Source organism: Nipponia nippon, unplaced genomic scaffold (assembly GCF_047370975.1).
Source record: "Nipponia nippon isolate SJK-2023a ecotype South Korea unplaced genomic scaffold, ASM4737097v1 scaffold_5, whole genome shotgun sequence".
In the NCBI taxonomy this organism is placed as follows: Eukaryota; Metazoa; Chordata; class Aves; order Pelecaniformes; family Threskiornithidae; genus Nipponia; species Nipponia nippon.
In genome coordinates, this window is record NW_028262369.1 from 84,612,051 (window position 1) to 84,626,976 (window position 14,926).

Below are 14,926 nucleotides of genomic sequence, written 5' to 3' on the forward strand. Positions count from 1 at the left end.
TGTTAAGTTGAATACAAAACGCACTTGTGGTTCATTCAGTCCTGGTAGGGAAACAGAGATGCAGATGATTCCCAGTGAACACCCAGAGAAGAAATGAAAAAAGATCATTAAAGCAAATATCAACGCTGCAGATAGGAGAGGGAATGAACACAATGTGCGCTCTGTCTCTGAAGTGCTGCCGTGTTACAAAAGCACAGAAAATAGTTCGCGTGAATTTCAGAAGATTTTATCTTTTCTTTTTTTCCTGCCTCCCTCCTCAAAAGCTCCATCAGCCCAGATTATGAATGACGGAGTGACACAAAGCAATGGTACTTTTATTGCAGTTTGCGTATTCATGTGGGTGAGCCTAAAGTGAAGTCCCCATGAGTTAACATTTCCAGAGCTTGCTGGTGAGCACCCTGGGAAGGGAAATGGTTGTGTGGAAGGTACTCAGCTCTATCCCCTCGAGTTGGCTGGTGCAGAGCTGGGAGAGGTTGCTATGTTGTGGACTGTTGCAAATAACCTGTGTATTCTCATGCTTTCAGGTTCTCTTCCCTACCCAGAGGGCTGTAGTTGATTGATAGCGGTCTTGAGCAGAGGTTGGCAGCTGCAGCTGGACCTCAGCAGCTTGTTGGGCTGTTCTCATCACCAGCATGTGCCTGCTTTCGGCAGCCAGGTTTCTTGGTTATTCCTGTCTCCCAGCTCCCTGATGAAGCAATGTGGGCTAGTGGGACTGCAGACTCTGCCTGCTAGTCTAACCCTGATCAGGTAAACAGCTGTGTGTGTGCCCTTCCTCAAGGTGGCACTCAGATGAGACCTCTTCTAGTGCCATCGTGCCTTTCCTTCTGTGCTTCACTTTCCCTGGCTGTAAGATGAAGAAAAGGTTTCCAAACTCCTCCAGGCAGGTTCTTCTGGACCGTCTCATGCAGTGTGCTACAGTGAGGTTAACTGGGCACTGACTCCTCTAATCTCCTCGGCTCCTTAGCTGGGAAGATCTGTCTGAGCAGAGAAATTCTTATTTTCAGTTCACATTCTGCACATTAAAGCTCCAGCAAAATTTCCAAGGTAGGGTGGCATATGTAAAGTATTGTAACTGCTGATTTCTCTCTGGCTTGTAGGTGTTGGGTTTGTTTTCAGCTCATTGCCATTAATTGGAATGAATTTTAATGACTTCATGTGGCTTAGACTGGAGGCAGTTATAATTAATTCCGTGTGTACATGCCAGATATATGTGTATGAGAAATCTCTTGATCAAAGAATTGTTTCGTTGCTGGAACAAAAGCTGATGGTGCCAGCAGCTACCCAGAACCAGCCTGGACTATAGAGCCTGAATTACTCTGTGGCTGCGAAACCAGCTCCAGTTATTCCTGATCCCTGAGACCACAGGCAAGGTCCCTCACCTTGATATGCCTGAGTTCCCCCTCTCTGCAAGGAGATCAGTGCTAGGACTCACCTTTAGAAAAGGTTTTTGAGATCACTTAACAGCATGCAATATGACCAAAACCAGCCACATAGGCAAAGTACATGGAAATCACTCCAGGAAAGGGATGGCAGCTGAGCTCTTCATTATTATCATTTAGTGGCATCTGAGAGAGACAGAGCATGGGGAAAAATGGTTCATCTCAATATCTCTCACAAAAGGCGGTGGTTCCCTGTACAGTCCTGATCAGAGTATGCTTTCCTCATATGACAAGAAAGGGGTGGGAAGGTTGCCCTGTGTTCATCTTTCAGGCTTCTCCTGTCCTTTCCTAGTGTTCAGTTTTTCTCTTTCAGATGTGGGACTCTGTGCTAATGAAGATTAAAACGTCTGTCCGTCCTTCCTTGGTGTAGGCACAGAACAAGTCAGTTGGTGTCAATATGTCTCTGGCTTTCCTCAGCCCCTTGTGCAAGCAGCCTGTGGTCTCACAGGGAAGAAGGTGGGTGGCTGGTGGAAATGACCCATTTGTCTCAGCAGGCAGCAGGTGTGTGAGAGGCTCCTGGATGGCTATAGCACACACATATTCTTCTTTTAGGAGCTCAGAGTTAAATGTCCCTTTTAATAAGGATGAGACACTTACATTTGCATAAATGTCAGGCTTAATGGGACTTTAAAATGGATAAAACAGCATAGGAATCACTCTGTACAATTGGAGAGGCTGGCAAGATGGCCTGAGAGGAGTGGTGCATGTCCTCCTGGCGTGGAGGGTAGTGCCTGTGATCCTGCCCAGCACCTGCACAGGGTGCTGTCAGGAAACTTAATAAACTGTGCTCCATAAGAGACCACAGAAGAGCCCTAAGCTGCACAGCCTAACATCAGAAACAGCCTCCGGCATGCATATTAAAAGAGATACTATGAAATACAGGGCTTAGACAATTTTCCAAATTAAAGCAGCTCAGAGTGTTACTGGGAGGCAGCTGGGCACTGGTGACTGCCCCTCGGCTCACATGTTTTCAGTCTGCAACTGATGCAGCATAATGTAACTTTTTTTTTTTTGTTTTCCTGGGGATAAGCCATGCTGTATTATCTGGGATGTTACTACAGGCTAGGAAGGAGCGTGTGGACAATCAGTGTAACACAGCTGCTGTGTAATAATGTACTGATCAGCAACTTCATGTTCTGCCCCAACCTTATATGGAGCCTGAGCTTTGACCACGATTTGGTTTGAGTGTCCCTTGGGTGGGTTCACAGCTCGCTGTATTTTAGTTAAACCTGTGGAGGACTTTCCATGAAGTATCTTTTTCCTTGCTGCCCTGACTCTGTGCTGTCCTTTTTCAGATTGGAGGATGTAAGAGCCTGCAGCAGGACCAGGGTTACTTTGACATAATGAACCAAGACAGGTCTCTGCAGGGACACTGTAGCTGAACAGAGTGTTGGTCCTTTGGCAATCCAGTATAAGAGTTTCTCTGAGAAGATGCAAAAGCAAGCATCCACTGCTGGCCAAGAGGAAAGGATCTAATTTGGCTACAAAACTCTTCTTTGTAACTATTTACATCCAATTGCAAGTGACAGCATTCTTGCACAGGCGCTCAATCAGCCTTAGAGGCCTGACATCTTTACCTAGCTTATTTTAGGAAAAGGTTCCCACAGAGCTGCCATAATCCCTCTAACTGGACACTGACAGAAACCTGCCATTTTCTCCCCACAGCTACTGCTGCCCTGACCTACTCCAGCCCTTCTTTGGGGATCTCAGCAGGGCTTGGTAATTCTGGCACACCACTGTGCTAAAGCAGAGATTCGGTTGTTAAAAGCCTTCAGTAATGCAAAGGGTGGCCAGGGGGCTTGGGTCCAATCCAGCTGTCAGTGTAGACAACAGCAAATGATATGTTGACCGAACTTGTCTATGTACCCTCGCAAGGATCAGATCCTGGTTCCTGCTTCCTAACAACTAAAGCTGCTCTGACAGGAGTGACTGATGCCTTTAGATCCTAGAGTCACAGTTCAGTTCACGTGCATGACCCAGCCAATGGACTGCGGCATGATTTTTCTGAAAACTATTTGCAGTCTGGATTTTGTTTCAGGCTCTTACATGGGAATGCTAGTGCCTCAGAAAGGTTATTTTGTAGTTGCCTTTATTTCTGTCAAGGTTGTTCTATTTTTTTAATTGGAGCTGCTCTGTAACAGCTACGATTATAAATCATTTTTGATGTAACTTTCCAATGCCTTAAAATTCCACTCATCCGGCCCTTGGTTTAGAAAGGGCTGATCCCACAACATGCCTTATCCCTTTTCTTGATGTCAGCAGCAGCTCTATTAGGACTGGAGTCTGAAGGGTTAACTGACAACACCATACTGAGCGAGAGTATCAGCTCCCTGGTGCGAGCTGGGGACATCCCATGCCAGTGATGAGAAGTGAGTGTTCTAAAAAGAAACCTGGATAGCAGCAAGACAGATTGCTCATCAGCCCTGTGTAAACTGATGGATTCCAGGTTCTGTATATGATTTTGGGTTCTGCAGGCTGGTCAGTTGCCACAGTCAAATCCAGTCCTGCTCGAGATCCAGTGGCCTGCACAGGACTTGGTCTTGCAAGCAACCTCGTTTCTTCTTTGAGGCTGCTGGCGGTGGGGGAGATGCTGCCTTTTTGCCATGGAACTTTGGTCAGAAGAGGAAACGCAGGTGGCTTTTTAAAGGAGGGTCTGTAGGGTGGAAAAAAAGGAGCAGAAAGACTCTCTTTCTCTTTTTTTTTTTTCCTAACAAGGGAAAAACAGCTGTCCCAGCCCAGTGGGGTACATTTGAAATGCTTTTGAAAGGCACTGTGAGGAGCTGGACTTCTCTTTAACCATTTTCTGCAGCTAAATAAGGAAAAGTAACAAAACCTGAAACAACAGTGAGGAAGTCCAGAGGTGTCTCACAAAGTTTGCTGCTAAAAGACAAGCTTTCCCTGTGATTTAGAGACTGGCTGCTGGGCAGGACAGCCTTTGAAGCATCTGAAAAGAGATAAGCTATGTGTGTGTGCGTGTGTGAATCCTTTGGGCAGCACTGAGTGAGGAAAAAAGCCTCACTGAAAGCCGGAGAAGGCAATGTAAGAGTTAGCGTCTGCAAATGCTCCCCCTACTTTCTTTGAAAAATCACACCAGGCTGCATATTTCCCTCACAGATTAGAATGAAAATAATGGCTTTCCTATTAAATGCTGAAGGTGGTGAGGGAGGCATTTTCTATACATACATGCATACCTTTATACATAGGTACACAGCAACTTTACATGTATAAATAGTCATATACACATACATGTATGTATAAGAAATCTTAGACTTTTTTTTAGCCATTTCCCCTTGATCATATCTTTTCCTCTGCTTCTTTATGCTCTCTTTTAACTTTTCTTGCCCACTAACGCGTTTTCCATGTTTTCCCCAAATCAGAATCTGTGTGGCTAGGCCCATCTTTCTGCAGTCAGCCCACTCATAGCCAGAAGAAAAGAAATACGGGGCTTTGTGTGTGTGAAAGATTTTCTCTTTTCCCTGGATAACTGAAAATAAATGGTGATTAGATTAAAACAAACAACCATGTGCCTCTACACCCCACTACTGAGACTGGACCTGAGAAATGGAAGAGATTGCTGGTTTGGGGCTGTAGTAATCATAGCTTGGCGTGATGAAGCACTCTTCAGGCAGAGGAAATAGACCACCAGCTTGCTTCGTGTTTTATTGGTCTGATCCTGTGGAGCTGTGCTGATTTACCGCAGCAGAAAAAACTGTGTTTGTAGACGTGTGTTAGCGAAATCAGTTCACCCGCTCTGGAGCACAAGCTCGTGGAGGCTGAGCACAGCAGGGGCTCTGTGCCTGCGGCAGCAGGTGAGCTCTCAGGACAGCAAGCGAGGGATGGAGGGGACAAATGACATGCAGGTGGCAGGGCTCAGGGTGTAACCAGGCAAGTAGGAAGCCTTTGCAGTGATTCACTGCGATGGCCATTCCTCCGGTCCTGTACCCACCAGCTCCATGCAGGCACCATGGTGGGGCATTTCCAAGCCTGCATCGCTGCAGTGTTGAGCAGCCACCACTGGCGGCGGGGCGCAGTGCGATGTGTGCATACTTGTGTCTGCTTTGTCCGGATCCATGAAAGACTTGCATGGATTTATTTCCTCTGTGGTCTCATGCTGTGTTCTTTGGTTTCCAGGTGCCTCCTCCAGGCCGGGGTGCTGGTGGTGCAAGCTCCCCGCTGAAGTAGAGGTTTGAAGCCTAGTGATTTTTTCATGCCTGGTTTCCTTCAGGCAATGGGACAGTTTTAAAATGCTCTACTCTGCTCACCCAGCTGTGGCAGGGGTCACAGCTCAAGACCATGGCCATACCTTTTGCTCAACCTTTCCGGCTTGACAGGACTGGTGGCTCTTTGCCTTTGCTAACACTCCTCAGCCCCTACCAAAAATCAAGAGCTGCCTTCTACATGGCCATTTCTGTCCCCTCAACACAGCTTGCCATGACAGACTTCTTTTGGGGAGAATATTATGACCTTGTGGACATGACCTTTGGAGCCTAATGTTGTAATGAGGGTTCCTCACTAATGAACGCGTTCAGCAACATTCAGCGTGAAGGGTCCCCAGCTCCTGTCTCACAAAGGAGTGGCAGAAAAAGCACCAGAAACTAAGGTGATCAGAGGAAGCTGGGAATGGAAAATCTGAATAAATAAGCAATTCTGTGAGCAATGGAGTGACTGAAATGTTCTTGATCATCTCTTTCCTCCTTTCTTGTGACACCTGCAGCTGGGCACACTTTCAAATCTCTCTTCCACACAACAGTGCGATGGGGCAAGGAAAAATTCAGCGTATTACTGGAAGTATTAACAAGTGTGGAGAGAAAGGTTTCCTGAGATGGGGCCAGTGGAGTTTGCAAGTTAGCTGAAAGCACAATGAAAATGCACCACTTAGCGACTGTATAAAAAATTCCATACATTATTCTATAGCACATCAAAACACAGAGCCAGCCTCACACGCTTCAGCAATTTTTGCTTCTGAGTGTTTTAAATGAGCTTGAAACCCTCTCAGACGCTTTTCTTCATAGGTGAATGGTTATCCAATGTACCAAAAGCAAAAATGTAATTAAACTTTAAACTCTTAAAATGCCAAGTACCACTGGGATAACACATGGGTAAAACACAGTAATTGTTTGTATTTACTCTATGTCTAGTTAGCATTTCTTTTCAGGTGCCTGCCAGAAATGCTAGCTTGGGAAAGGAAAAAACTGTAAGAATTAGTTTGTCTTTGTGAATTCAGAGCTTCAAAGTCTTAATTGACTTTCGATGTGGTGTGATCTCATTACCTGCATGCTGGGAATAGTGCTCTACTGGATTCTGGTAATGCAGTGAGGCTTCTCTCCCATATATTTCAAAGCCCTCCCCACAAACATACAGCCTTCCTCTCAAGCACTACGTCCCATCTTGGAGGATCTGAGCATGCTGTGTGCAAGGTCTTGAGGGTGCACCTTTAGGATGGAAGAATGAGTCCCTGCTTTCTTTCCCTCAAGTCCTTTTTTCATCTTGCTGGGGCCATGGCCACTTCAGAGGCACTGGAAACCTCCACGTCCTGGGCATCAGACTAACATTTGTGTGCTCTGTTGTCTTCTCAGTAGGAAGTAAGGAATTAAGTCCTTAAAAGAATAAAGACAGGTGAAAGGGTGTCTAAACTGCCATACCAAGAAAGTTGTTGCTGCCAGGCCATATGGCAAATCATGTTAAAACTGTTATATTCAAGCGTGAAGCCCTATGTCTCAAGTATGCTGATACATATGCGCATGCCGCACCTAAGTAATCCTACTAGAAGTTAAGGGATTTATTGAATGTATGAGCAGAATTGGACAATGTTCTCAAATCTGTGCTCTGGCTGAGAAAAAATGTTTGTTACATTTCCACATCCTCCTGATTTTAATATGGTAACTCTAAAAAAGGTGTGGGAGAGAAAATTAAATATGAACGCAACCCTGCCTTTCTTGAGCATTTCAGGTGATTCATAGGAGAAGATATGACCATGTTCTTTGATCTTTGAAGGGGTTCCTGTGGATGTAACTGGCAGGGGCTGCGGGGGGACTCAGAGGTTAGTAAACACTGCAGGCAATTTTTCTTTTTACAGTTCCTGCCTTTTGCAATATGAACTTTCCACAAATATTTTCCACTACTGATAAACCATGGTTTCCAAGAAGAGGTGTTATGCACAGGATGCCATTTTAACTTGGCCCTGGCTTGCTTTTGAGCAGATGTGAGTGAGTCCAATTTTCATACTAATGGGTGTGTTGAGCTTATAAAACATTCAAAAGAAAACTGTGATAAAACATCTTAGTAGCATTTGTGAATTTGTGTTTTGCCAGACTACTCCAATTTACTGATGGTTCAGGTGGTTCCACGAGTTCCCAAAAGGATCTGCATTTGCAGAGCAAGTTCTTCCGCTAATGCTTCTGTTACAATCTGTTACAGGACTGTATCTTTGTTTTGGGGCACTGAAAAAGTTGTATACCAATCCACTCTAAAGATCAGACTTCCAGTGTATTGCTGTAAACAAGATCTCTGGAGTGATCAAAAAATTGGAAAAAGCTTTTGCAAAGTTTCTGAACTTCTGTGGAGGTCTGATTAATTCTCAAGGCAGAAGATTCCCTTCTGCGTCTAGACACTCCCTCCCCTTGACATTTGCTCTATTTCATCTCAAATAGCTGATCACCTGGGTAAGACAATTAAAGTAAAAATAACCCTTTTGCTCCCATCCCCTCTTCTTAAAATGGCTTGTGGTAGAGCCTTGCAGTAAAGACCAGTGGAATCATGACAGATTAGTCCCACAGAGTTTTGTGTGTTTGGTGGGGTTTTTTTTGTTTCTTTGTTTGTTTTTTTGTTTGTTTTTTTTCTGTTTTTGTTTTGGTTTGGCTTTTTTTTTTTCTTTCTTCATTTTGAAGTCTCTGGAGATCTTCTGGCCAATTTAGCCACCCACAATGCAGACACCTATATCAAACTGGACTCCCTTAGTGGTGAGAGGGGAGAGAGGTGTTTCCAAGGGGTTGTTCGCGCTTCAGGGAGTGCTGCCTGCCAGGAGGGATTAAACCAGCACTCTTCCCTCAGCAGCTTCTGTAAGATATATAAATGATAAGATCACAAGTCCAGGGGTTTCCAGGTGTGCGGTCCGGGGACCTTAGTTTAAAATGCTCTTTGGTAGCAGTTTCGCTCTAGGCTCAATCTACACATACCGTAGAGCCTGGAGAATGTGAATCAGCAATCCTTTTGCTTGATCATAACAGAGTTGTGGCAATTTCTCTTTCCTGGTGTGATCTCAGGCTATCCAAGGGGAACGGGAAGCCAATCCCTTCAGAAGTCTTAGTTGAATGCTGTGGCCCAGTCTTTCATTTCCACCTTGCCTAGATAACAGATGAAAGGCTCATGTGCAAGAACAGGCTTGTATGTCTCCTGAACACTGTGCTCCAGGGTAGCCAAAAAGTCGATTGACAACCAACCTGCAGAAAGGCAGACAGACAAACCAGAGAGAACTATCTTTCCTTTTAGCACCAGGGAGTCTGCAGGCATCCCATCCAATGCCTTTTGTTATTAACAGCCAAGCAAGAAGGCAGAAGCAGTCTCTGCCCTCTCTCCAGGCTGGGAGGTGCTAATGGACAGGTGTGAGAGGTTGCAGTCAGAGTGGAGGTGGAAGGTAAGCAATTTGAACACATCCATCAGGCTTGTTCCCACCAGCTGCTCTGAGCCAAGTAAAGTGCTATAATCACAGAGAAGGCAAAACAAGCAGATCTGAGGAGTAGTGGGTTTAGTATCTAGCTGTATGCGTCCCCTATTGTAGGGAGCTACTAAGACTATGGGGTTTGGCTGTTTTGGATGGGGAAGGTACCTGTCCAAGTCAGAGGTCACCACCAGCTTCTTCCCTGGGAACAAGGTTCCTGCTGTTCTGTCCCAGAGAAAGTAAGTGTGGGAATTGTGTCAAATTGTAATGACTGTTTTGACATTTTCTGTAGGGTTATGGATGAAGCAAAAGCAAAACCTCCTGTCAAAAGCCAGAATCAACAATGAACTAGGTTTTGAGTGACTCAGTGTATGTTAAATCCTTGATATTGTCAAAGGATCACATCTCCTGAGTTTTAATTAATTTCTTTTTCTTTGCACCCATTTCTTTGTTTATTTCAGCTCTTCTCTGCGTTTCCACTGGGAGTTCCTTTCCCTATCTCTTTTCAACTCAGCTTTCGTAATCCTGTTTCTTCTCTTCCTTGCCCCATATTTGCTCTCTCAGCCCTCCTTCACTGAGACTCTTCTTTGCAACCATTCTTGTCCTTGTCTTTGAATACCTGCCTGCTCCTCCTCCCATCCCCACATCTCTTCTCTAGCTTCAGTTCAGTCTGGTTGAAATCCTGCCTCAGCTTCCCCATGTCCTGGTCAACCTCATGACCTCCTATATAGCTTTCTTCACCTCTCAGATGGTGACTCCTCCTTATTCCTCTTTAATTTTAGGATTTCTCTCCTGCACTACTTTTTGATTCTGTCATACTCTGAGTTCACCTCTCCCATATTACTTCATTGCAGGGAGGTTTTGCAGACTCTGTTTTGATCAGCTAAGTCTTATCTTCCTAATTTCTCTGTGACAGGGGCTGAAGATGTGTATGTGTATTCTATGTGTAATGAACATGGCCTGGGCTTTCCCTTACAATGTCAGTAAACCGTCAGAGGCTCCATAAAGGTATACACCATTATACTGTATTATGGCTCCGCAGCATAATCATTGTACCCAGTAGAAAGGCTGCAAAAATCTGAGATTACACTTCTTCCTACTAGGTGGTGAATTGTGATTAGAGAACCCAACAGAAAAATTGAGTTTCTTCATTTAGTTCTGCTCTCAATTCATCAGCCTGAGAGTTAATCTCTTGCCTGCAGCTGTGGCAGACTGAAATAACACCATTTGTTCTAGGAAGTGGGCAGAGAGGACATGGCTAACCTGCTGAGCTTCTCTCTGCCAACTGGCTGCTGCTTGGAGATGTGGGACGAAGTGAAGATCTGCTTGTCTGTGGTTTGGAACTAATTATATTTGTCGACCTTCTGATGTTTTCTGTTGTGTATCAGATCTAAAACTGGAAGCAATGTGGTATTTTAGTTCTCAGGCAAAAAGGGCTACTTAGGTCCCACCTGTGTCTTTGTGTGTCCGGGAGTAATGGTGAGTGCTTTATTTTCCTAAGCTCACAGAATAAGCCCAACGGGGGCTCTAAGAACTTTTAAAAAGATGTCTTAAATTAGATAGCATGATAGTTGGCTCTTTAATTACTTTTTGGTGAGGTTTCTATAATGCCAGGCAGCGCAGATGGATATTGCAGGATTGTTATCGTTATAGTTTCTTTCATGAGGTGAAAAGGAGAGTATCCCACTTTATTTTTCCAGTAACCTTAAATTTAATGAAAATTAGTTTGGCTTTGTTCAGTGCTGTATAGTCGTTCATTGAAAAACCTAGTAGGGTTACTTATCTGTCTTCTAAGAATTATCCTGGGTACATCAGCATCCTATCAAGCAACAAATGTTAAAAGATGGTATCGGGATACTCAACTTCTGAGTAGCGTTTGTGCTATTTATCAGACTCCAAAAGCTTTTAATTGTTACCTCATTAACTTGATGGGTGAGATTCTAATTCCACGAAGACCTGGGTTGTGTCTCTCTGTATTTCTCTGGCTTGCTTACTGTTAGGTTTGAGTGTAGTGACATGAAGTGCTATGGCATGCTGTTAAAAATTCAATGTAATCCTTTCAATTTAATATGGATCGTCTATTGGGGTAAATGGAAAAAGGTTCAGACTCTTGATCTGCTCCACATTTATGCCTTCTCTCTCTGAAGAGAGAGCCTGAATCTATTGTCTTTGTTCTGCTTTCCATCACAGATGAACGGGGACTGCCTCAAGCGGGCTGTTGCTCTATATTTTAAAACCATTACTAGCAAGAGATTATGTTATGATACATCCAGTTCCAGTGAACTATGTTTGAGGGATGGATAAAGAACTCGCAACTGCCAACTGAGGAGTTACTAAGGAACAAATGCGAGTAAATATATGAATACATATATGTAAGTACATATACAAAGGCACATGTATACAAAATCATAATTCCCACCTTCAGTTCCTAATGGTGCTGCTCTAAAGGACACTGCTTCTGCCACATGGTTGAAGGCAGAGTGGTTATTTCTGCAGTTTTTCCCCCTCTTCCTGATTTTTTTTTTCTTGTTTCCTAATTGGTCTTCATAGTTCAAATTTGCTTCTTGTTAACAGCCAGTTTCATTTTCTGTTAGCACAGCCCCTCTAATTTTTCCAATAGTGCAGCATGAGATAACAAAAGAATAGCTATTCTCACTTGGGATTTAATTTCTTGCAATGTTATGGACAGAATGGTAATTAAACACCACTCACTGGTTCAGGAAACTGAGCACTAAGTACTGATATTTGCATAAACTGCTAGAAAATTGGTCCATGCAGTGTCTGAATGCTTCATAGCATTAAGGTATTTACCTTCAAGACAACTTCCCCCAGCAGGTGAGAATACAGTGTCCGCTTTTGCTGATGATGAACTGATGCACAGAACTATTAATTGGCTTCCTAATGATGCATAAGGAAGAGTCACAAGTCAAACCCCCATCTCTTGGCTGCTGAACTTTTAACCATAAGACCAAATTCTTTTCAATGACTCTGTACGGTATATTTGGATTTAATAGATCCTCTGCCTCTCTGTTTGTGTGTCCATCGGATACTTCTGGCTATAATTTTGGAGTAATATCTCTTGGTAACAGTAAGTAGGAGGAAACTTAACTTCTAAAAGTCCTGCCTGGTTAGGAACTTCAGTGTTTGGCATTACAGAAATAGGAATCAGCTACTTTTAGCCAATTACTTTTCCCAACAAATGCAAATGATTTCTTCCATGTTCAAGACTTTAAGTTCATGTATTCTGTTAATGTGTTCAACTGGAATGTGTTTAGAGGATAGCAAGGCTGCTTTCATATCAGGTGATGAGAAAATCTTGGTAAGATGGTTGTGAGGCTAGATGTTCAGACAGTAATTTTTGATAAGATATGAATAGACCAAGTAGCCATAAAAGGTTTGGAAAAACATTTTAAAAAGTATTGTGACCTTGATACTAAAAAGTGTGGAAGTGCTGTTAATATAGATTAATTTTTAACGACTGCATGAAGAACTTTCATATATATATATAAATATAAAAAACGAAGAACTAGAGCTGTATGGAAACTAGTTAATCTAAGTTCTAAAAGGGCATGTGTGAGAAGCAGTTCTTTGGGGTTTTCTTTAGTATGAGATTTTTTTAATAACAACTGCTAGCCTAAGAAGTCTGTGAATATGAAAAGGCTAACAAAGTGCTTGAAAGCTTTTTGCTTTATCAGGCTATTAATGTTTTTTTTTTTTTTTTTTTTTTAAATAATGAAAATCATTAAGATAACTCTGATCATTTTGTGGCTGTGACTTTCTGCAATGAGCTGGCAGAATCAAACCTAACCAAAGCAACAAATGTTAATTAAGTTCTATCTAATGTCATGTAATATGATTGTTACTACTCTGTTTTACTCTGTCCTCATCCATCCGCTAATCTGACCCCAGTCATAAAGCAAATTGGATGCTTCTTCCTCAAAAGCCCCAGCTAAAGTTAGAAAATGAGATCTATTTTATGGGAGAAATTTAGGCACAAAGAAACTCAACGGTTTGTCGGGGATCTAAAAGGTAAAGTGAAGAAGTGAACAGCTCTGCCTACAAATCTTAGTTTGCAAGCAGGATACAAAACATTGATATTTTTATATTGCTTCTTTACTGCTTTAAATTTTGAGCTATTCCATTCACTGAACACCAAAAGGTTTCAGGGCTGCTGGTTTCAGGTCCCAAAGACCTCTTGCCGTTCATTAGTCTAAGCTGCAACTCATCACTGTCTCACCAGAAAACAAACAAACCTAAACTCTGTGGTGAACTGACAGTCTGTAGCACTTCCTTCCCTTTTTGCTCTATTTCTCTTTTGTATTACAAACTACAAGCCTTCACAGCTGATGCTGAGCTTTCTGACACCAGTTTTCTTGAAGGATGTGTCTACTTTCTTCCACTGGCTTTGTAAGAAAGTGGCAGTGCATGAGCAAGGTGCATTTGGTCTTGAGCCAAGAAGATTAAGCCCAGGTGATAGCAGTGCTAGACCTACCACAGCTTAACAACTTGTCATTGACCAGCTGATCTGCAGTGAAGTACTGTGAGTCCCAAGCTCAGTACAATTGCAAGCCATCCTACTGGTTGGTTATTAACACGTTTAGCTGTGTTGTTGCAAGAAGCTTACGAATAGGTCTGCGATCAGGGATGGTGGTTTGGAGCAGTGGTAGTAATGCACGGAGAGGCTGTAACACAGTCTCAGGTAATCTGCTCATGAGGGAAGGCTCCCTCTGCAAAACTAGCTGTTCACTGGGTGGAGTACATCTACTTGCCACTACTCTTGGAGGACAGCATGCTCACTTCATGCACTTTGTTTGTGCCTTATGGGAAAGGCTTAAAGGAGATGTTTGGATCAGCCCTTATCAAAATTAGGGCTAAGTCCCAAGTTGGGACTTTCTTTCTAATCCTCTGCCTAAGACCATCTCACAGTTCTTCTAACACACCTTGCTAATCCAGCCATGAGAAGTAAGCCTTATGATACTGCACTGCAGCCTTCCCCAGCCTTCCCTTCCACTGTATGTACTAGCTAGTTATGTAAAACTGGAATAAGGTTTCTTTAGCAATGGCATGTGATTCTACTTATTGCAAAACAAAACAGGACAAGGGGGTGCCACCATATGGGTATGGTATTGCCCTACGATACCACCATATCTCTGCTTCCTTCCTAAAATATTTACTGTTGTGCATCAGCAGAGATTCCTACAAATGTCTTAGTCTGCAGAAATCTGGTGTCATGCTGCACTGAGACTTTTGTCTAAATAGACCTTAATTTCACACCAAAGAAGCACTGTGACTGCATGCTGTTCTGTCCTGTTGTGTCGCTAGTAAGGACGTTATGCCTTTTTTGCATGCTGCAGCCTAGGTGCGCTCATTAGTTCAGCCAGCAACTGCTGTCAGTGAAAGCTGGTGGACAGAAAAAGGATGCAGTTTCAGTGAAGAAGACATCAGGAAAACATCAGACGGATGAGCTGTGGTAGTGGTTGTGTGTCAAGCGCTTTTGTATTCATGACAACCTGCTCATTTGCGAAGAGAAAAGAAAATCAATCAAAATCAAATGCAAACAAAGAAATGATTAATTAATCAATAAAGCCATGGGCTAATCAAATGGCACCCTCCTCATTTACTCCAATAGAAAAAGAACAATTGCTGGTTATGCCTCCTGGTTGAGAACGGCAGTCTTTGCAATCGAGCACTGATTCAGATGTTAGTCAATTAAGTCAAGTGAGCTGTATGGAGCAGGATTCCACTTTGGGTTTTTTTGTTTAATGAGATAAATGGATCCAGTTTCCCAATTTCGTACACCTTCCTCAAAGACTAAAAGAGCCATGTACAT